We start from the raw sequence: 24016 nt of genomic DNA, 5'->3' as shown, positions 1-24016 counted from the left end.
TTATCTTTTTTTTTTTTAAAGATTTTATTTATTTATTTGACAGAGACACAGCGGGAGAGGGAACACAAGCAGGGGGAGTGGGAGAGGGAGAAGCAGGCTTCCCACCAAGCAGGGAGCCCGATGCGGGGCTCGATCCCAGGACCCTGGGATCATGACCTGAGCCGAAGGCAGATGCTTAACAACTGAGCCACCCAGATGCCCCTGGATTTTATCTTTAGCATACCAGCTGCAGTTATGCTCATTGCTCTTAGGGATGAAAACTGGAATTTGTGTAATAATATTATTGGGTAACTTTGAACTTGTGAAATAAGTCAAACAGAGAAAGACATGTATCATATGACCTCACTGATATGAGGAATTCTTAATCTCAGGAAACAAACTGAGGGTTGCTGCAGCGGGGGGTGGGGTGGGAGGGATGGGGTGACTGGGTGATGGACACTGGGGAGGGTATGTGTTCTGGTAAGCGCTGTGAATTGTGCAAGACTGTTGAATCTCAGATCTGTACCTCTGAAACAAATAATGCAATATATGTTAAGAAAGAAAAGAAGAAGAAGAAGAATGTAGCAGGAGGGGAAGAATGAAGGGGGGGAAATCGGAGGGGGAGAAGAACCATGAGAGACGATGGACTCTGAAAAACAAACTGAGGGTTCTAGAGGGGAGGGGGTTGGGAGGATGGGTTAGCCTGGTGATGGGTATTGAGGAGGGCACGTTCTGCATGGAGCACTGGGTGTTATGCACAAACAATGAATTATGGAACACTATATCTAAAACTAATGATGTAATGTATGGGGATTAACATAACAATAAAAAAATTAAAAAAAAAAAAAAAAAGAAATCATTGTCCAAAGCTGGTATTTTATAACCTGTAACACTGGTGTTAGGCATCACAACTGATCATGAAAAACCAGTTTCCATCAATAAGAGATTAGTGAAACTTGATTTAGATTTCTGGTTGTCAATCTCAGGTTCTGAGGCAATTAAGGGGAGTTTCAGAACAGTAGAATAAGCTCACAGGGGCGCCTGGGTGGCTCAGTCAGTTGGGTGTCTGCCTTTGGCTCAGGTCATGGTCCCGGGGTCCTGGGATCGAGTCCCGCATCAGGCTCCCTGCTTGGCGGGGAACCTGCTTCTCCCTCTGCCTCTGCCTCTCCCCCTGCTCATGCTCTCTCTCTCTGTATCTATGTCTCAAATGAATGAAATCTTAAAAAAAAAAAAAAGAATAAGCTCACAAGGACTGGTTTGGAACTACATACTAGGAAGAAAATGTTGCTGTTAAAATGACCAAAAAAAAAAAAAAATGAGTATTTTAATACATCTTACTTTTACAACATAAAGAGCTAAGATGGTTTGATGAGAAACACACTAAGCCTCTTAACACATAATCTAGGAAATATTTTTGAGAAGATATAGAATGAACTAGAATTCGTAAACACTACCGGAAAACTTGAACCTTACTAAGAGTACAAAAAATGCAAATTAAAATAGCAGGGAGCTACCTCATTTATGGCCTTGGAATTAACAATTAAAAAAGGTTGGGGCACCTGGGTGGCTCAGTCATTAAGCGTCTGCCTTCGGCTCAGGTCATGATCCCAGGGTCCTGGGATCGAGCCCCGCATCGGGCTCCCTGCTTCTCCCTCTCCCACTCCCCCTGCTTGTGTTCCCTCTCTCACTGTGTCTCTCGCTGTGTCAAATAAATAAATAAAATCTTAAAAAAAAAAAAAGGTTAAAAGATAATTCCATGTGCTTAGGTGCGTGCCACAAAATTCCCATTTTCATAGGTTACTTGAAACTCTGACATATCAATTTGGCAAATATTTAGAGCCTCAAAAATACTCATAACTTTAGGCCCAGTAACTAGTTTGCATTAAGCTATACTTGTGTAGATGTTTATTATAATATTACTCACATGGTAAAAATTAGGAATTTGTAATAATTAAAGATTGGTAATAACCAATTTGGATTTGTTAAGTGATCTTTGGTACACTTATCAGATGGTGAAGGGAAGGAAAAATTCTTCCTCTACCCTTCAAAATTCTTCCAGCTGGACTGAGAATTAAATTTACATGAACTAGATTAATAGGAGAAAGAAACCAAATTATTATTGTGTGCACATGGAGGCCCAATAATGAAATTAAGACCTAAAGAAATGACCAAGGCAGGCAGTTTTTATACTTTTTGAGACAAAGTGACAATAAATCTGTGAGGAATTGACAGGACAAAGAAAACTTAACTTTGGGAACTTCAGTTAATAAGGAATTTTAAACAGAATTTGGGCTGGGGTAGTAAATTAGTAAAAGGTAACAAGGGTTGTTTATACAGCCTCCTTGGCTCTAAATTTCCCATCTCTGGTGATAAGAATGTCCTCTTGCCTCCTGGTATAAGAAAAGTATCTTTCACATGGGAGATTTATTTCCTGCTTTCAAGGGGACGGAGGAGGGTCTGTCTGAATGTCCTTCTTAGACAGACCATCTTTTAAGTAATTAAAAAGGAAATCAATATGCCAAAGTGGCACATTTTGGGGCAGCCTGCTCTTGGCCCCTATAATGGCCTACCATTTAGCCATTAAAGTGATACCTATTGAAGACCAGGTAAATACTTAAACATCATAATAAAGTAATATGAAGTGCAAAAATTAGATCCACATATGGATAGATAAAATTGCTACAATTTAAATCAAAAGACATAAAAACTTAGGCATAGAAAAAGCAATGGAAGAAAACATGTGAAAAAAATCAAAATTTGCTTGCTCTGAGAAGGTAAAAACTGTGCCCTGCCAGTTATCGGGCTGGGATAACAGGCATAGATCAAGATCAAACCAACTGCTAAGTTAACAGGAAATAATTTTTTCCCAAGGCCATGCTACAGCTATAAAGTGTCATAAACATCCCCTTACTTAAGGGACTCTTAATCCCTTACTCACTGAAAAATCTTGTTTTCTAATATCTAAACTGTCAAAAGTTTGCTCTTTGGAATCATAAGAATAAGAGTGAAGCACCCGCCCTTTTTATTGGGAGGATTTCAGTCCTTTGACACAGAAAAGCAGCCTTGATTTCCAACCCATGCACAGAATTTCAGATAAGGGATTTCTGTACACATCATTTCAACATCCAGCTCAACTTTGTGGTTTCCCAGGAAAAAGGACTCCGGGTCCCCTTTGCAGTCCAGACATCATGTTGACCCTTTTATCCCCAGTCCTGCTTTGCTCTGAGTCTATCAAAGCACTGCTTCTCTTAAATCCTGCAATAACCCCGTTTCTTTCTTTCTTCCGTGAGACATCCCATGATTTCTCTGGTTAGTGCTCTGCCTTATTGCAAAAAGTCAGCAAATGTGAATTTTCAGACTATAGCTTTGTCTGCTAATGGCCTCGGCTAACTGGGCCAGGATGCATCAACATGGTAATGGCAACTATCTTCACATGATTGGACTGTCCTATGTAAACTATGCTTTTCCACATATTTCTCAATGAAAAGCTATTTCTTTCATAATGCAGAAAAGTTAGACAATAAGTTGACTAAGCTGACTAAAATTAATCACATAAGTCTCACAGAACACATCACCATACTAATCACAATTCTATCTGGATGGTAAAATTATGGGTAATTTATTTTTCCTTCTTTGGGCTTTTCTGTTTTCTTTTTTTCTCTAAAATCTTTATAATAAAACCATGTTACTTTTTAAAATAAGAAATAAGTCAGTAATTACTATTTCAAAATCTTTGACAAAAATTCTGCTGATTAACAAAATGAAATCTATGTTTCTTGATAATTATATGGTGGCATGAGTGACTGAAATGACAAGTTCAGAGCCTGGTCAGGGGAGAGAGAAAGAAGTGGTGCCTCTTCCAATAAAATGGAGATAGCAGTCTCCATCAGCTCTGACAAGATAATTTGACCTTTTTCCTGTTTGTGCTCCAGTAATCCAGAAGCTGTGGTTTTGGGAGGGTGCAGTTTATGTTAGCGTCTTTTTTTTTTTTAATTAAGATTTTATTTATTTATCTGAGAGAGAGAGAGAGACAGCGAGAGAGGGAACACAAGCAGAGGGAGTGGGAGAAGCAGACTCTCCACTGAGCAGGGAGCCCGATGCGGGGCTCGATCCCAGGACCCTGGGATCATGACCTGAGCCGAAGGCAGATGCTTAATGACTGAGCCACCCAGGCACCCCAGGAATGGACATTTTAGAAGTTCTCTTTGTCAGTCTCTCTCTTTGTGTAGCTTTATTCAAGTTCATTTTACGGCATTGGGCAGTGTTTTCTGAGGCTCTTTTGACAATCCTCAGTTAAAATGAAATGCTATGTGGAGGAAGAAGATAAAGGAAAATTTTTTACAATTGTGCCAAGATATATAGAGCATAAAATTTTCCACTGAAATCATTTTAAGTGTATAATTTAATGGCATTAATTACACTCACACTGTTGTGTAACCATCACAGCTATGTATTTCCAAATTTCTTTTAGAATCCCAAATAGAAACTCTCTCCTCATGAAGCAATAACTCCCCATTTTCCCTTCCTTCCTAATCCTAGGTAACCTCAAATCTACCCGCCGTCTCCATAAATTTGCCTATTCTAGGTATTTCATATAAAGACAATAGTTGTCCTTTTGTGTCTGGCTTATTTCACTTAGCATTATGTTTTCAAGGTTCATCCGTGTTGTAGCACATCACTGCTTCATTCCTTTATATTGTTGAATACTATTCCATTGTATGCGTATACTTCATTTTATCCATTCATCTGTTGATAGACGCGTGTGTTGTTTCCACCTTTGCGCTATTGTGAAAAATGCTGCTATGAACACTGGTGTACATGTATCTGTTTGAATCTCTGTTTTCAATTCCTTAGGATATATTCTTAGGAGTAGGACTGAAGCGTTCATATGGTAATTCTATGTTTAACTTTTAGCGGAACTGCCACACTGTTTTCCACAGTAGCTGCACCACTTCCCATTTCATCAGCAATTTATGGGGGTTCCAATTTAGGGGTGGAGCCAAATTTGGGACCTGATTTCCAATCCCAACTCTTCTAAGATTTTGTTTATTGTTTAACAAATCTAACGATCGTGGCATACCTTATTCTGTGATGCAGTGTTTTTTCTATTTCTTCTATTGAATTACAAATGTCACCCATTTCTGAGGAGATAAGGAGATTAATTAATCACTTGCCTTCATATCTACGTTTTTAGATTACCCTTTGAGTAATTACCCTGGTATTTGAATAGCTAAAATCTCATGGCTGGATGTCAAGATGGACTTTCCTCATGCCCAATTCCAAATTTCCAAATAATACTACAGTGATATAATATATATATTATGTATTTAATATATTATAAATTATATTATTATATTAAATAATTACATATAATTAATATAGTTTATAACTATATTACATTATAATAAAGTAGTCGAGAAATAAAGGTGACTTTTGTACTTACATAATGAGAAACTGTTATGCCTTTCTTTTGGGTAAAGAACCTGGAAAAAAAAATTCCCACTTTGATCCAATACACATAATTAATTAATTAATTAAACTAATTAATTATTTGAGAGCTTTATGCTTTACGATTACCTAACTTTGGTTCCAAATGTGAGTACAAGTCACATCCACTTTCCTGAAAAGCATACTGATCCTTCCAGATGGTAGCTCTCTATTTTACTCCTAATTGTTCCTGGCATTTGGCAGTAGAATGTCTCAAGTGTTAAAATTAGTAAACTCAAATGCCATACAATCTTAACTGGATGTCTTAGAAGCATGCCATATCTAAATACTGAACAAACCTGCTCTTTAATTTCTTGGTTATTACTCCCTGATCATCCTGGTTTTGTGTACTTTTAGGAAGGATACTGGTAAGGCTGCATGTTTCTCATGCACTGGCTTACCTGGAGAATTGTGACATTTCAAACATGGAACTGCCTGGAAGAAATCAACATCCACATTCTCTCACACTACCATTCCAAAGGCAAAGTGTCAGAAATCTTCCATTTCTCCCTCCAGATTTACCCTCCTGTTCTCTGCCTTGAGACCTCTGTATGCTGCATCTGCAGGTCTCCAAACCTCTGGCTTCCGGTTAGGTTAGGTCAAGGAGGAGTAAGGGGAATAAGCAAGAACATCAGAGAGAGAAGAGTGAGGATAGTCTTCAGTTTCCTACTTGAGCAATTTGCCTCAGGCTGGTTGGTACCTTCATCAAAAGTCACTCTCAAGGAGCTCTTTTCTAGACAATTCTCTCTCTTTCTGGCTTCTGATATCTCTCTCTCTGACCAGACCTGGGTTCCTGTACAATACCTTGTGGTTCTTCTAATGAGTTCCTTTGTAAATAAACACTTCCTGAGTTATTTGAACTTGATTGTCCCATCTGTTTTCTGTTGGGACCTTGAATAATACAGGCAGGAAAATGATTTTGGTATTGCTGCTTCTTTAAATAAAGCTCACCCTGGCTAAACTAGCAGTTTTTTATCTTGGGTTGTGACAGTTCTGGGTGACACTATTTATTTCAATAGGCATCATGAAATTTCTCAAAACAGTTTCAACTGTAATTCGAAACCAAGAACTTGACATTTAGCACCTTGTAACAGGTGGGGATGAAGGAGTGTGATCATCAAAGTCACTGGCTCAGTCATTCTTGAGTTGATAATTGGCCATTAAAGGAGGTACATTGCAGGAGGCTGGGCATGAGGCCAAGGAGTGGCAAACACACATGCTCAAGGACAAGGCAGGGGACGACAATAGAACATATTGAATATTGTGAATTAGAGAATGGATGCTTTGCCTACGGGCATTCAAATTCAAATTAATTTTTTAAAAAAATCTACGAAACTAGCAAAACTAAGCTATAATCTTTTGGATGCAAGAACAGGTGTCATCTTTGGGATGCAGTGAAAAGTGATAACATGTTCACCAATGACTCTAAGTCAAGCGACTGACTAGTCTGAGGTAAGAGGGTCCTTCTGGGGTGCTGCATTAGTTTGCCAGGGAGGCCGTAACAAAATACCACAGACTGGGTGACTTAAACAACAGAAATTTATTTTCTCACATTTCTGGAAGTCCAAGAAGGTTGTTGACAAATTTGATTTCTTCTGGCTGTCTTCTCCTTGTCCTCGCATGGTCTTTCCTCTTTGCACGCACATGTTTGGTATCTCTCGCTGTGCATCCCAATTTTCTCCTCTCATAAGGACACTAGGCTTATTGGATTAGGGCCCACCCTAACAACCTCATTTAACCTTAATCATCCCTTTCAAGACCCTGTCTCCGAATACAGTCACCTTCTGAAGTACTGGGGGTTAGGGCTTCAACACAAGTCAGCTCTTAACAGGAGTTTATATTCTATTTTTTGACCTGGGAGATGGTTTCAGAGGTACTTAATGTATAATTATTTGTTAAGTTATATATTCATGTGTTATGCATTATTATGATTTTTATGTTCTTTCACAACGTTTAAAAGTTAAACAAATCGGGGCGCCTGGGTGGCTCAGTTGGTTAAGCGACTGCCTTCGGCTCAGGTCATGATCCTGGAGTCCCGGGATCGAGTCCCGCATTGGGCTCCCTGCTCGGCAGGGGGTCTGCTTCTCCCTCTGCCCCTCCCCCCTCTCATGTGCTCTCTCTCTCTCTCATTCTCTCTGTCTCAAATAAATAAATAAAATCTTTAAAAAAAAAAAAAAAAAGTTAAACAAATCGGCGTACCATGCTGGCCAAAGGAACCGTTCTGAGCCGCCGTTTCAGGCTTTGTATAGGCAAATAACATTCATTTCCAAGAAGAGTGTCAAAAATAAGGAAGTACCAGGACAAGGCAATTCATCTTCTTGGCACTGTTTTTCTTCCTCAAGCATGTTACGCTATGAAATATTTCAGGATCTCTATTCAGCATACCTGGTACATAAATACTTTACCTGATTTTATTTTTGACCTCTTCTGAATATCAAAACTGTGTGTGTATTTAATACAAACTCTGGTGTCTATATAATCCCTGCTGCCCTAAATCTGCAGGCACAAGATAGGCTGCTCTAGTGTGAGTTATGCTTTGAATCTGTCCACCAGACTGTAGATGACCTTGTGAAACTGAAGGCTCTGGTAATGAAGTTGCTCTATTAAAAGAGAACAGCATTTCTAAAAACAGCAGCAGCATATTACAGTTCAGAAGGGGGAGAGGTGTTTTGTTTTCCGTGTTCACAAGGAAAAAAGGTGTTCATCACAAAGCAGAAGTTTATCATTTCCGCACTGTGCTGTTGAGATAACCTAAAATGTAATTGGATTTTGCATTATCTGTCGTTAGTAGGAAAGATCACAAATTAGGTTGTGTAGTGTTACTTGAAAGGTACCAAAAGGCCTTTCTCCTCCCAGTGGAGCTTATTCATCCACCTGCTATAGGATAAGAGATTCCCAATATTCCGGTTACTTTTCTATTCATCCTCCAGCAATGTGCCAAGTAATGGAATGCAAAGATGAAACAGACACAGTTCCTGTCCTTATGGAGCTCTCTGTCTAGTGCAGGAATCAGATAGGTAAACCATTAATTACAACACAGCACAGTGAGGCAATAATAGAGGTCTATAGAGGGGAATATGGAAATAGAAGGAGATACGCAAGGCAGTTTGGAGGTTCAGGGAATTCTTCCCAGAAGTAATTCTATGCTTAAATGCAAAGGAGGATAAAAAGTTAATCAGGTTACAAGTCAGGTGACAATGTCCTGAGGAGATGGACTCACATTAAAATGTCACAGAGCCATTAGCCATCTCAGGGTGTAGACCTATGGTCATTTACATGTTCCAAAGGCAAAAATAGAAAGCATGGTTGGAAGGTGAGAGAGAAAGGAACTTTTATTTCATGTTAAGGGTGATGATGTCATATTATTTTTAGATGTATTAATCTGGCTTCTGTATGAAGGACTTGGACTTGAAGAAGAAGGACTTGGACTAGGCAGAATGACCAGTTTGGAGAGATGATGAGAGTCTGGACTAAGGGGGTAGCAATGGTGAGAGATTGATAAAGTTGACAGGATTTGTGAGGGAGTAGATGTAAAGGTGATGGAGGAACCAAAATTGAGTCTCCAAATGCTAGCTGGGATGACTTCATGAATAATAGCAGCACTAAGAGACAGAGAACACAAGAAGTCTTAGGGGCAAGGTTGATCATCTCAGTTTGGGACTGGATGAATTTGTGGTAAGAGTATGATACTGGTGAGTAGTTAGATGTATATCCAGGAGAAGATTGAGAGAGGAATCTTCAGTACAGGTAAAGGTTTGGAAGTTGTTAGCACACTGGTGCTATTTGGAATCATGAAAGTAGATGAGGTCGCCCTTTCAAAATTACTGTGTAGAATACAAGCAGTAGACAAGGATGAAATCCTAGGAAATGAATCATTTAAAGGGTAGGCAGAAGAAGATAAGGTTAAAGAGGAAATAGGAAATAAACTAAATATAAGAAAGAAAAGAACCAGGAAAGACAAATGTAATGAAAGCCAAGGAAGTAGAGAGTTTCAAAGTAGAGAGAGGCAATTGATATTGGCAAAATAGCATGCTAATTCCATATGAAATAATTGAAAAATATCCATTGGATTTGATAATCAGGAGATTATTTGTGACTTAACTAAAATAGTTCCAGCAGACTGATGGAGGAAGTAACCCAATTACCATAAACTGTGCATTGAACAGGAGATGTGAACTAACCTAGAGTCTGTATTGCTCTTTTGAGATGTTTGGGTAAAAACGGGAAGGTGAAGACTAATGGTAATTCAAGCAGAACACTGGGTCAGAGGAGGATACTTTTATGATGGGCAATAAATACTTGATAGGCTGAGGGGAAGGAGCTAGTAGGCAGAGAGAAGAAGGGATGATTGAATAAGGACCATGAAGTAGCAGGAAAGGATGGACTCAAAAGAAGAGATGGAGAACATACCAGTTTCCTAAGGCTGCTGTAGCAAATGCCACAAACTGAATGGCCTAAAACAACAGAAATTTATTATCTCACAGTTCTGGAGGCTAGAAGTCTGAAATCAAGGTAGGCCATGCTCCCTCAGACTCTGGGTGGAAACTTCCCTTGCCTCTCCTAGCTTCTGATGGTGGCCATTGATCTTTAGTACCCTTGACTGTTGTGTTTGTGGCTTCACATGGCATTCTTCTCCTTGTGTGTGTGTCTGTGTCCAAATTTCCTTCTTTTTAATGACCTCATTTCACTTGATTCCATCCGCAAAGACCCTATTTCCAACAAGGTCACATTCACAGGTACCAGAGGTTAGGACATCAACATATCCTTTTGGAGGGCACCATCCAACCCCTAACAGAGGAGTTGATCTTGAAAAAAACCAAAACCCTAACAGAGGGGTTGATCTTGAGAAAAGGGATCTCCTCTTCTGAGAAAGAGAGGTAGGATGGGAATGGATATAGACAAGCTTGTAGATAAAGAGGGCAGGGAGTTGGCACAGTTCATGCCTACTAGCCTCAACTGTCATCTGCTAAGAGTAAACTGGGGCAGAGTTGAACAAGGGATTTAAGAGAGTGGCAAAGAGCTAGAAAAGGCATGAAAGGGAATGGACAAACTAACCCAGGATGAGTGAAAAGACTGATGGATGATAGCCATGAGGGTTCACTTAAGGCAGGAAAGTGGAGTGAAAAGGCTACCGTCAATCCTGCCAAAAGAGGGGGGAGGGATGTTCACATTAGATCAAAGAGTCCAGTGAGATTAATGCAGGGGAGGGGAAGAAACCCAGAGTAGGAGGAGTCCAACAAGGAGTAAGACATGGGATGGGAACAGAGGGTGAGATTGCCTTTTCCTGACTGAGGAGTGAGAAGCATCACTGGAAGAAACTGGCTGCATGTAATTTAATTCTGACACATATTGGAATAAATTCTTCATTCCTTGAAAACTACGGCCAAGACTCAGTGAAGACCAAAAAAAAAAAGTGTTTTTGGCTGCTTTACAATTTGTAAAGACTTTTCACATAGGCTGTTCTATCTAAAGGCAAGAACCATGTCTTATACGAATTCTTGCAGAACTTAGTTCAGTACATGGAGGGGCTCAAAATAAGCTTGTTTCTTGTGGATTCAGATATTTTACTTGAAACAAAGAAACGGTCCATTATGTCTACCACCACACATGGGAATCTAAGGAAAGAACGAGGAGTAGACAGTTATATTTTAATGGGAGATAAAGGGATAGAAGAGATGTAGTTGATAAGAGTTGTAAGGTGTAGCAGAAAAGGGCTTGGAATCTGGAGTCAGATACACCTCTGTTGGATCTTTGATTTTTGTGTGTTTGTGTGTGCGACTAGAGCGGAAGCCGTGAGTCTACTTCAGAACCTCAAAAATGATGACCAGGATGGCAAACTCCTGATGGGGAGGCTGAATGCCACTTGAGATGTGTTACATTTGGCTGGCATGGAGCTTTTTTAAAAGTTGACTTCGAATGATTTTAGCCTGGGTCCTATCCATTTGTTACAAAAGGAGGCAAAGGGGAAAACACCACGAAGTTAGGAAATTTCAGAAACTGACTAATGGCTGAAGTAACCAGGTTGTTTTCCACCATATTGTGGGAATGGTGGCCAAGAGAGGGTTCGCTCCAACTACAGAAAATTCCAGATAGCTACCTTTCTTAATACCTGCAGTTTGTAGCCTATGAAATTAACACCCACTATGTTAATTGATATGAATTACTACCATTTGGACTTTCTCAGCTCCTTAGCAGTTACAGTTGTGTGTATAACACTACAGCTTTATTTTCCTTATTATTCTTGCTAGGAACAGGTCTTCTTCCTTCATATATCCTGTTCCCCTCACTCTGCTCTGCGTGCTGTAGCTGCAAGTGATGGAAGTGTAGGGCCAACACGAATGTAACTTAGAGAAGGGGAAGGGAAGACAATGAGATTGATTTTAAAAAATACATCTATTTCTCATTGTTAATAAACAGGGAAACAGCCTCTTTAAAGACCTAAGAAAAATTGTTCCCTATTAAAGCAATTTTAGTTGAGCTTTTAAAGCAAAAGTTCTCTATGAAAGGCCATTAGAATGGCAAAACCTCCTTCTTCAGTCTCCAGGTTAAAGAACTCATTTAAAATTTAAAGATGCTAAGGATAATTTTGGTATTAGCCTAAGAAAGTATAATTTAGATGTAAATAATTTATATGCAAATATACCATAAAATAGTCTTTCAGTTCTTTGAAGTTCAACATAACTTATTTAAAAACTATAATAGATACTCATGCAACATTTCCCAAAATGTGCTTCTTAAAAAAGTAATTTTATGGTTGGTAATAAGTAGAATGTAAAAACAGAGTTCTTTATTGCAGCATTGTTTATAATAGCCAAGATATGGAAGCAGCTTATGTCCGTTGATAGAGAAATAGATAAAGAAGATGTGGTCTATATATACAATGGAATATTACTCATCCATAAAAAAGAATGAGATCTTGCCATTTGCAACAACAAGGACCTAGAAGGTATTATGCTAAGTGAAATAAGTTAGACAGAAAAAGACAAATACCATATGGTTTCATTTATTTGTAGAATCTAAAAAACAAAGCAAATGAACAAACAAACAATGAAAAAGCAGAAACAGACCCGTAAATACAGAGAACCAGATGGGAAATGTTGCATGAGTATCTACTTATTGTTTTTAATTTTTTTTTTTTAAGATTTTATTTATTTGCAAGAGAGACAATGAGAGACAGAGAGCATGAGAGGGAGGAGGGTCAGAGGGAGAAGCAGACTCCCTGCTGAGCAGGGAGCCTGATGTGGGACTCGATCCCGGGACTCCAGGATCATGACCTGAGCCGAAGGCAGTCGCTTAACCAACTGAGCCACCCAGGCGCCCTCTACTTATTGTTTTTAAATAAGTTATGTTGAACTTTAAAGAACTGAAAGACTATTTTATGGTATATTTGCATATAAATTATTTACATCTAAATTACACTATCTTAGGCTAATACCAAAATTATGCTTAGCATCTTTATCTCTTGGTGGAGATGATTTATTTTATTTTTTCTAAGATTTTATTTATTTATTTGAGAGAGAGAGAAAGCTAGAGACAGAGCACAAGCAGAGGGGGAGGGGCAGAGGGAGAAGCAGGCTCCCTGCTGAGCAGACAGACGGACGCAGGGCTTGATCCCAGGACCTGAGACCATGACCCGAGCCCAAGGCAGATGCTTAACCAACTGAGCCAGACAGGAGCCCTGATGGAGACAATTTAGTAAAATTCTGTGCCAAAAGAAATTGGCTGAGTTTTAAACATTCTCTTCATGAACTATATAAAGTAAATATTTGATAGTGACCATATACAGACACTTACAGGACACTTTTGAAATGTTTATATGATTTTAAACTTTAATAACCTTATATAAACAGGCAATTCTTAACATTTTTCTAAGATAGACTTAAATATAACTGTAATATTGAATTATCCATTCTGTCAATGTGATTCCTCAACCCATTATAAATATACAATATACCATTTTGGCTACTGAAAAGTTCTGTAAACATCACCCTTCATTCAGTGAACACTGAACCAGGATGCTCTATCAGAAACACACAAATAAATAACACATATGCACATATGTTTGTTTTTTATATGATGCTGATAATAAAATCCTATAATTATAACTAAGGAGAACAATGCATGACTTGGAATCCTTTCTTTTGACTGGTGTTATAACAATGTGGTGCAGGCACCTGGGTGGCTCAGTCAGTTAAGCGTCTGCCTTTGGCTCAAGTCATGATCTCAGGGTCCTGGGATGGAGCCCTGTGTGGGACTCTCTATTCAGTGGGGAGTCTGCTTCTCCTTCTCCCTCGGCCCCCCATGCTGGCTCTCTCTCTCTCTCAAATGAATAAATAAAATCTTTAAAAAAAAAACACAATGTGCTGTCATAGCAATTAGACAGTTACTTTTTTTAAGATTTTATGTATTTATTTATTTTAGAGAAAGAGAGAGAGAGCAGGAGTAGGAGGAGGAAGAGAGATGGAGGGAGACGGAGAGAATTTCCAGCAGACTCTGCACTCAGCATGGAGCCCAAGGTGGGGCTCTATCCCAGGACCCCGAGACCATGACCTGAACCAAAACCAAGAGTCCAACGCTTAACCAACTGAGCCACCCAGGCGCCCCTAGAGACAGATACTTCTTGAGAAGACGTTGAACCTTATAGTGGGCAAAATATTTTCAGGACCACTAAATGGAAGTCGGAAGACAGAGACAAATCTGTGTCCTTGAAGGAGTCAGTCCCCTCGGAGGGACAAGAGGTACCTCTACCTCACAGGTAAACGGTGTTCCTCAATAATGCTGACATGTCCGTACCTCACATATTTTAAATGCATTTCCCATTTCAATCACTTCAGGTCTGACTGACACCTCAACTAATGGATGTTGATTTTCAAAACATTTTATCCAGGTAAAAAACAGCAATGTTGGTTGTATAATGGCCATCCAAAGATATGAAGTCCTACTCCCTTGAACTTGTAAATGATATTTTAATAGTACTGCTGGAGCATTTCAAAAAAGAAAGGGATGTCGAATGGAAAGAGAGTTTAATCTTGAGCAATTTTAGTTAAAATAGCTTAATTTTACAAATGTTACAGAACATGTAACTAATTGAATACATTGCTAAGGCCTCCCCTAGGACTTTGGAAAGGGCTGGTGGACTTGAGAAGTGTTGTAGCTTAAGCTTCATTAACCCCCCCCCCCCAATGAATATACCTCTGCACTCATGCGATCTCATTTCTTCTTTTTTTTTTTAAGATTTTTTTTTAAGATACTATTTATTTATTTGACAGAGAGAGACAGCTACAGAGGGAACACAAGCAGAGAGAGTGGGATAAGCAGTCTGAGAAGCAGGCTTCCCACCGAGCAGGGAGCCCGATGGATGCGGGGCTCCATCCCAGGACCCACGGGATCATGACCTGAGCTGAAGGCAGACGCTTAACGACTGAGCCACCCAGGCGCCCCGCGATCTCATTTCTTCTAATGCAAAGAGGAAATACTTCACTAACTAAGCTCATAAGACGCAATCCCAGACAGACTTCTTTATATAGAATTCTTCTCTATAGCTGATGGTGCCATAAAGATTGCCAATTCTTATTTCAAGCCATTATTTCCCCCAATTAACAGTAGATTCTAAAGGAAGATGACTTTTAATTGATATTTTCATCTGCTTTAAGCTTTGAAAAAGGAGATAAAGGTAGTGCATCTGCCACTCTGTACCCTCCCCCAATTGTTTTCTTGGATCTAAAACCATCCTCATGTGAAGCAGTAATAGTACTATTGGGAGCATTTCAAAACGGGAACATTTGCAACAAAATGCTTCTTCACACATTAACAAAATATCTGTCATCACATTATTTTCATCTAAAGGTTTCAAAACACTTAAAGTATGGATTATCAAATGACGTTTGGGCTGATAAAATACGCTATTTTAAAGGACATTTTACATTTCTGAGAACACCCTACTGGTTAAAAACTAAAGGAAGAGAAGCTTTATGCAAGTCTAAGACACAGCTGCAGGGTGTGAGCAATCCCTGTTTTTGTTTTGCTCATCATGTTGCTCTGCTTTTTTTCTTCTTGCTGTCGGAAAGCATGAATGAAATAACAGTATGAAAATTGACTTCTTTTATCCTTGAATCTGACAAGATGCCAAAGCCATAATATTACTCAAACACTTAATTGGGTATGCAAAACGCGTAAGAAATTGTAATGACTTTCAAAAATACTGAGAACAAACCAGAAAACTTAATTTAAATTCACACATAATACATGTTCTAGAAATATTTGTTGATTCATATTCTAAAAGCAAAACTGCTTTTGAAGAATGCACTTTTGCAGTATTTCTTTTTATAGTATTTCTTGAAGTGACGTTATATATAGAAACCAATATAAAGGAAACATTCTCTTTTTTAGCTATTTTGGAATTAACAGTTCAAAAATATCTTGATTTAACAATATCTAGTTGTATGTAAATTTATTTATTCTACTCTGATTATAAGTTTTAAATCTATTACGCCTAAATTTTTTTAAAGACTGAACTTTTTTTAAGGCTGAGCTTTTACAATTGTCAATTTATAATTGACTTTAATTCACCAATTTGTTGTCATGCATTTTTCAAGTAAGTATTGAATAAATATATGATAGCCCATATTAACATATGAAATAAGTAAAAAGGTATGAAGAATACAAAAAAAAAAAAAAAAAATGCCCAAGAACTCTGAAAGGGGAAAGCAAAAAAAATGTTACCATTAAATAGAACTTAGGAAGTAAAAGAGGTAAAATAAGAATCAAAAAGACATGGCTTCCTGCCCCCACTCAAAATGTTTGTATAGTCGCTGTTATTTTCCTTTTGGTTACTGGGTCTTTCTTGAGCCTCTGCTTTTTAAGCCAACGATACCTATGCACTTGTATACACTTAACTTACACGCTTTTACTTACTTTAGTGAAATAATTCCTTTACTAGATATCATTGTGAAAATCATGAAAAATGAGAGATTTCCTGGAAATGGGGAGTCTGGTTTAATTGTTTGACTCTCAGTGTTAATTTCAAACTCATGCTTAGCTAAGTCATTCAGTTGTGTAGTATCTAGCTTTCCCATCTGTGACATTAATAATCAATAAATGATCAATTCAAAATGGTGATGATGGTAGTGATGATGATAAACTCCAGTGTAAAATCCAATCTCTGTACAACAGATAAGACTACTCTCCCCTCCTCCCCTAGCCTTTTGTCTCTTCTGCCAGTTCTCTTATTATCTCACACATAAAACAGGCTTTGGCTGGACAGGGAAATTCACCAACCTTGAGTTCACCCTGAGATTTCTTAACGCTGGTACTCTAATTACCTGTGTTTATGCTGTTCTAGACCAGAGATTCTCAACCCTGGGTGCACAGGGAATCACCTGAGGAGCCTAAACCCCACCCCCAAACTATTTAAGTTAGAATCTCTAGGCATCAGTATTTATTTAAAAAGAGTTCCAATTTGCTTCCAAATGCTAACATGATATGGAGGAGAGGGCGGGATGGTGTCAAGGTATAGCTGAAAAATGTTTCACCTTAATAACTGTTGAAATTGGGTGATGAGTACAAAGGGGTTCATTATACCATTTAGCCTACTTTGCAAACATTTGAAATTTTCCATAATAAAATGTTTTTTAGAAAAACATCCAAGGTGATTTTAATGTGCAGTTAGTCCGCTTCTTGGAGATCCTAATCTGTAATAGGAAATATGAAATTAGACTCTTCAGTCTCTTTTCTTTTTTAAGCCCTCCATTAACTAATGTTTGTAAATGTTTATTCTGAGCTGGAATAGTCCTAGCCCATGTCAGGTTCTGGAGACCCCTGAAGGGGCTCACAGTTTAGTTGGATGAGGTATACCTTTAAACAAATAAGCTATAGGTCCTAGGGTAGATGTATGTTCAGGGAAAAGTAGGGCATAAAGGAAGTGCCTGCGTGTGTGAGTGTGTGTGTGCGTGTGCATGCATATGTGTGCACGTGTGTGTTTGTGTGTGTGCGTGTGTGCACGTGTGTGTTTGTGTGCACATGTGTGTGTTTGCATGTGCACGTGCACGTGTGTGTTTGTGTGTGCGTGCACGTGTGTGTGCACGTGTGTGTGTGTGGCAGTGGAGGTACATTGTACCTCAGGGAAGCATCAGAAACTGGTTCATGGGAAAGTGACTGAAGATGAGCTTGGTGAAATCCTACCCACCCTTTAAGATCCAGCTCAAATTTTACTTCCTACGTCTTTAATTTCTGTTACCAAAGAAACATAATCTCTGTTTCCACTTGGTATTATAACCCTTTGTTTCTACACGTTATTTCAATTACATTAGGCCTTGTGTTATTTTATTGTAAGTTCCCTGAGATGAAAAGTTGTTTTATTTATCTTTGCATCCTTCAAAACCTTCTAGAAAAGTGACTTTTGAACATTTTAAGGACTCAAGAAAAGTATGCTGAATTAAATAAAATAGATTATCCTAATAGTTTATTGCTGTATTAAATAATGTTGTCACATAACTTGACATTTGAGTTTACACATGTGCCTTAATTGGCAATCAATATTAATTTAGGAAAGAGTACTGGTCTAAAAGAAAAATATGTCAAGCTGGAAAGAGAACCTTTTTTTGGGGGGTGGGGGTCAAAAATGGACACTGCTCTTTTCAAAGAGCTATAAATAAACACCCTAATTTTTCTCCTCACTGAAAGAGGCGCACTATCCAGCCAAGTGCAGCCTTGAATGTTAATTTTGTTCTATTGAAAGCACCTGGGATTCAAAGGCTTTTCCTTCTCTGGCTTGCACAAGAGCTGTTTTATCTGCTGCATAGAATTTGGAATGACCCAAATCTGTCACTTTGCCGGGAACAAATAATTAAAAGAAAGTTGGTTGACAGAGATAAAAAGCACAGAAAAAGAAAAAAAAGCAAAGCATAGGAAAGTATCAGTGAGGCGCTTTCTTGGCACTTTGTTGATTTCGAATGAGGTACTATTTCTTGCTTTGAACTTGGAAAATTCAAGGCCATTCCCTAATGCTTGGTTTACAAGTTCTGGCATAGCTAATAAAATGCTTGAGGGCTCACACCAGAGAGTATATTAGTAAGCCCACTAATCAAGAATGGCGGAAACAAAAGGAATGACTGGGCTCCATTTGCCTGTCAGGAGGCTGACTGGATCCTTAAGTCTCCTATTTTCTTTTTTTAACACTTAAACCTAATGTCTTTGCAGGCAATGCACTGGAGCAGGAAATTTAGAAATGAACTCCACCATGAGAAATACACAGAAATTCCCAAATAAGTATTTGTGCTCTTAAGAACAGGATTTTTCTTTGCTACCCCCCAACTCCAGTGAGGACAAAACCATGAGATGATACCCCAGAAAATCTGTTTTTAAACACTAGAAAACTTGTATTTTGAGAAAAATCATGAGAAATCACAAACAACAACTGGCATATTTTTTTTATTTTGTCAGCTTTTTGCTCACTAACACTCCTGTCAAGAACAACTAGAAACACTGGATAAAATATTACAAAATATCTACTCGAAAGGATCAGGGACCTACCAATGTGCCTGTGGCTTACGGGACCAAAATCCCAGAGAGAAGAAATGCACAATAATGTGAGCCCAACATTCGCCAGCTTTACCTTTTATGTAATGTTTACTAACATTTGCTGATTTATGAGCAGGACTGAGAAACTGAAATTGAGAACTTCTAACAGTCTTGCAATACTGGAGTTAAAAAAAAAGTGGATTCTGAATCTACCAATGAGGACAGACCCTAGCTTTCAGATGGGACCTAGAAAATTCTATACGTTGGGAGCAGGAGAAGCTGGAGATGGAGAAGCCCTGATTAAGGTGAGCTCTCCTTACTCTAATCATTTGCCAGAAGGAAAAGAACCATGGCAAACCTTAAATTTTATTTAGATGTTTTTCATGCCCAATATCTGACATTCAATAAAAAAAATTATCAGACATAACAGGAAATAAGATGAAATGACTAAATGCCAAGGGAAAAAACAGAAAATACAAACTGACCCATAGAAGATCTATATTTTTGGAGTCCTCAGACACAGAATTTTAAATATCTGTGATTAATAAGTTCAACAAATTACATGATTTCAGGAGAGCACTAGAAGCCTGTGTTAAAAAAAAATCAAAAGTGAACTGTGGAACTGAAAATTTTAATAACTGAAATTAAGAGCTCAGTATATAGACTTAATAATGTATTGGACAATTTGAAGGGGATAGTGCCTACCTCTGGGGAATAGAAAGGGGGTAGTGATGTGGGGTACAGGAGGTCTTCTGGGATTTAGTTATATTCTCTTCTTTTATCCAGTTACATAAATGTATTCATTTTATAATCTTTCAAATTATACACACATGATTTGTGTTCTGTTGTGTATGTGGGTTAACTGAAGAGACTTGTTCTTAAAACTTATGAAATACCACCATAGAGACACTGAAATTCTTGCAAGGATGGAGTATTTCAGAAAGCTGAGTTCCTGCAGGTAGGTCAAACACCAAGACAAAAATAGACACTAACATTTTCAGTGTTAGAGTCTTAAATGACTTCCTCTGACCTGACTTGCTGGGTTAACTGACATACACCACTCCCTCTAGTCACTCTTCTGACGGATGCCCACAGAATGGTGAACACTCTGCTAGTAGGCTCAACACTGCTTCCCTTCATTAGGGTGTGTGATTACAAGGCAGTTGTGTTTGCTACCAAACCTGAAACCAAGCCTATTGTACTTGTTCCTTTAATAATTCAAGATTTAGTTAAGTATTATATAAGCTAATGACATTTGAGTACAAAAAAAATGGTTTCTGTGAAAAGTTGAATACTCCTTCAATAAAGGTGAGTTAGTAGAAAGGAAAAATAAACAGACTGAGCAATGAATAAGGAAGGTCATTGAGAAATAACCTTTTTGTGTGCACCCGCCATTATGTAATGTCCATTGAGAAGAATGTGAGTGCCCACATAAACATATAGATATGTGCATGATAGATATAACCTAATCATTATTACTTCATAGGGTTTCCAAGAGTCAAATTAGTTGCTATATCTAAATGACTTAGAAAACATAGACTAAATGGTAGCTATTGTTATTAGTCATTAATACAGAATTTGGATTGAAGTCCTTAAGCAGAAATAGCTGCATTTTATGAAGATTCTTTTTTAAGTTCTACTGTGTTACAAAATAATTTGCTGACTTAGATGAAGACATGCTTTCCCCCAAATGACCATACTTTGGCAATATTGAAATCAAGTGGATCCCTACTAATAATGGGAAGTGTAGGCAAATCATATAGATTAATAATATTTAAGCACTTTTTTTTCCAGTTAGAAAGGGACAATCACAGAAAATTTAAAATGATTGTTATAGTTGACCACTAATAGAACCATAAACTGAACCAGTAAAATCCATGGGTTTAATTAAAAGTAACTTTATTTTTTTATCTTCCACTATCACTTTAAATCCCATGGCTTTGCTTCTTCCCTGTCTGACAGAAATTTAGGATAAGTCATACTTACCTTAAAGAAAATCACAGACAATCCCAATTCAGTAATAGAAATATGCAATGCTTGAACTCCACTCAAAGTTCAGCTTCTCTCTTTTCTCACGTCAGGGCTTCTGCAGGCTGGCTGCAGACAGTGGGAGAGTGGCTGTTCCATTCTTCCTTGGCTGGCCTTCCACTCAACCCCATCTTGCTGCCTCCGTTTGTGACCCTGCCAGGATCAGAACTGTGTGGGGAAAAGAAGGGAGAAAGGGGAAGGAAAAGCCTTACTTAACATGACTTTCCCTGAGATTGGGAGATATTTGAAGCTGTGTCTCTCCTAGGACAATTCTCCCCCATCACTGGAGACATCTCTACCACATTCCCCGTTGTGGGACATTGTATTTCTTCTGGCTGCTCACCTGTGGTTTCTTCTTTAGCCTCTGGGCATATGGTGGTGTGTCTCCCTGTTAGGGTCACTTTGGACAGGCTCCCTCTGATGGCCCACGTGCAAGGACACACTCATGTTACCATTTCCCAGAACATCCTGGAGAACACAGGTAACCTCAGGGCAGTAACTTCTCTTTGCTGCAGTATCAGGGCAGCTGGCCAGGCCACCTCTTCTTCTTTGCATTCATGTGGTACTAGTTGGACACCAGATCTTGGATGGCACTCAGTGTGCAGGGGGACACTTGTTAAATTCCCCAGTTTCCTTAGACTTGAGGTAGAGAGAAGCAAGTCCCCTCTTCAGGGGTGGGTCATAGAGAATATTAACCACCAGACCCCTAAATTTTCTCTCCATTTCCAACCCTTCCTGGCCTCTCCAGCCTCTAGGTTGAAGGTAGGGGATCAGTTTGGGTCCAAATGCTATATTTTCACAAATCCCTTACTCAAATCTTGCATAGTGATTTCCTACCTTACTTTGTACTATGGTATCTATTGTCTTGGATCTTCAACCCAAATGAGACATAAATAATTCTGTCCCCTTGAGTCATTTTTTGCACAACTAGAATGGCAACAAAAGCGGACCTAATTCACTGATTTGTGTTTGTAGGTGTAGGCACTTACTAAATATTCATTGAATGCTGAATAAATGTGCTAATACATGTTTCCTGTTTGTAGACACAATTTGATTAAGTGGTTATGATGGAAGATAGGGAAATTTTCCTCAGACCTTTTGGATTGTGTTAGGTGGTCCTGTCAGAAGAGGTGTGGGCTACTGTCCCTGAGATCAGGAGCAGGGACTAAAGGCTGTTACAGCCTTTTCTATGCCTAATGTCTCTAGAACCAACAGTCCTAAACTTGTGAAAAAATCAGAGCTTCATGTTCCAGCAGTAACTCTATTTATCTTACTTTCCCCTGAATTCTGTAATACATTCATCGGAGCATGTTAGGCTCTGAGAAAATGGATTTAAAATCTGACTCACCATTTTTGTTCTGGCTCCCGGCTGGTAAATAACCCTTCAATCAGCTGGTAAAAGGGAAGTTTCACTTAATAATCAGGCTTCCCCAGACCCCTGCTGGAAAGAAATCAGGCCGTTGGAAAGGTTCTGAGACATGGGATCTAGGGACACTGTGTCTGGTCTGCGGGCAGCACACAGTTTGGGGAACTGGGAGTGGTAACCAACCTGCATCTCCACAGTTGGGAGGAGGTGAGCTGCTGGGTATGAGGAGTAATTACTTGCGAAAGACTCTCCTGTTAAGACAGAGGCTGGTCCCCACCCCGCCACACTGAGAATGGATCCGAAGCCCCTACTGTGCCTAAAAGTCCATATCGCCATCACCTCCGACCCTGCTGCCCAGTTAGGGCCACTCTGACCTACCTGGTTTTCCTCAAACAAGGCAACTCATATCGGCTTCAGCCATGCCACTTGCTGGCCTCCCTACCCGGGAACAGCTTCCCCCAGAAGCGTGCCTAGCTCACTCCCTCACCTTTTTTTTTAGATCTCTGCTGTAATACTATGTCCTCAAAGAGACCTTCCCTGAGCATCCTACTTAAAGCAGCTCACAGTATCCTTACCGCAATCATCCTACTCCACTTCAATGTACCGATTTTACTTCTGCATTTTAATGCACCGATTCCTGCCTGATGTATTAACGTTTCTCTATTTGCTCATTTTCTGGAGCCCCCACTTGAGAGTAAGCTTCATTGGGGAAGGGATTTTATTATGGCTTTTCCTCAGCACCTTGAACGCTCGGTACAGGCTCCATAAATATTCTTCAACTGAGTATTATTCTACTTGCTTTTCATTTTTGTTTTGGTTAGGTGATGTATCTCATCTGCACAGAAGTCTGATAGTGTGAATTACAAGCTAAACTGTGAGAAAGTCTTATAACCAACCCGGGACCATCAGAATTGACGCTACAGAAATTGAGTGTAGTGGCTCTCTTCAAAGTTACATGAAGAAATGATTATGGACTAGTTTCCCATGGCTGCCAGATTACCACAAATGAGGTGGCCTAAAATGACAGAAATTTATTCCCTTGCAGTTTGGAGGCTAGAAGCCCCAAATCAAGGTGCTGGCAGGGCCACATTCCTCTGGGGTTCTGAGGGGCAGGGGAGGAAGCCTTCTTCGCTCCTTCCAGCTTCTGGTGGCAGTTGGCAGACTCCAATGTTGGTCTCTATCCTCACATCATCTTCTCTTCTGTGTCTGTGTCTCAGTGCTTTAAGAACATTTGTTTTGGGGTGTAGGGCCCATCTGGATAAACCACGGTGATCTCCCTCTGATCAAAATCCTAAATTCAATTATATCTGCAAAGACATTTTCCATTGCGGTAACATTCATAGGTTCTGGGGATGAAGACACAGACATAAATTTGTAGGGGTCCACTGTAGAGAGTTCAGTGTTTCTGATTCATAGTTAAACTTACTAAGTCTGCGATTGCCATTTAGATGCCAATATTTCAAAAGCCTACTTTTTAAAAGGAAACATTCATCTCAACCTCAAGGCACAAATACAATTTAATATCTGAGCACGTGGGATCAACTTCAGCTGACTTTTTGCGATATGTACTAAGCAATCAGGCCAACCCAGCCCTTAGTAAAGGTGTGAGCAGGTGGTGTGCCTCTGCCACTGCCTTCT

At 39.1% G+C, this 24016-nt stretch overlaps 1 long non-coding RNA gene across 3 annotated transcripts in view; it reads right to left on the bottom strand.

Annotated features, from left to right (window-relative positions):
• LOC118553715 (uncharacterized) overlaps nt 1-21166 on the bottom strand; it is a 28426-nt gene extending 7260 nt beyond the window's left edge. Inside the window, exons 1-3 of one of the 3 annotated variants that reach the window (XR_004926167.2) lie at nt 20971-21166; nt 5423-5462; nt 5060-5120 (exon numbers count right to left, since the gene is read on the bottom strand). This is a non-coding gene — a long non-coding RNA (uncharacterized LOC118553715). The remainder of the gene's footprint in view (nt 1-5059; nt 5121-5422; nt 5463-20970) is intronic. The other 2 variants (XR_013440899.1, XR_004926166.2) reach the window with 2 other exon arrangements.
• Between the last annotated feature and the right edge of the window lie 2850 nt (nt 21167-24016).

Source organism: Halichoerus grypus, chromosome 9 (genome assembly GCF_964656455.1).
Source record: "Halichoerus grypus chromosome 9, mHalGry1.hap1.1, whole genome shotgun sequence".
Lineage (NCBI taxonomy): Eukaryota > Metazoa > Chordata > Mammalia > Carnivora > Phocidae > Halichoerus > Halichoerus grypus.
This window is presented reverse-complemented; position numbering and strand designations above follow the sequence as displayed.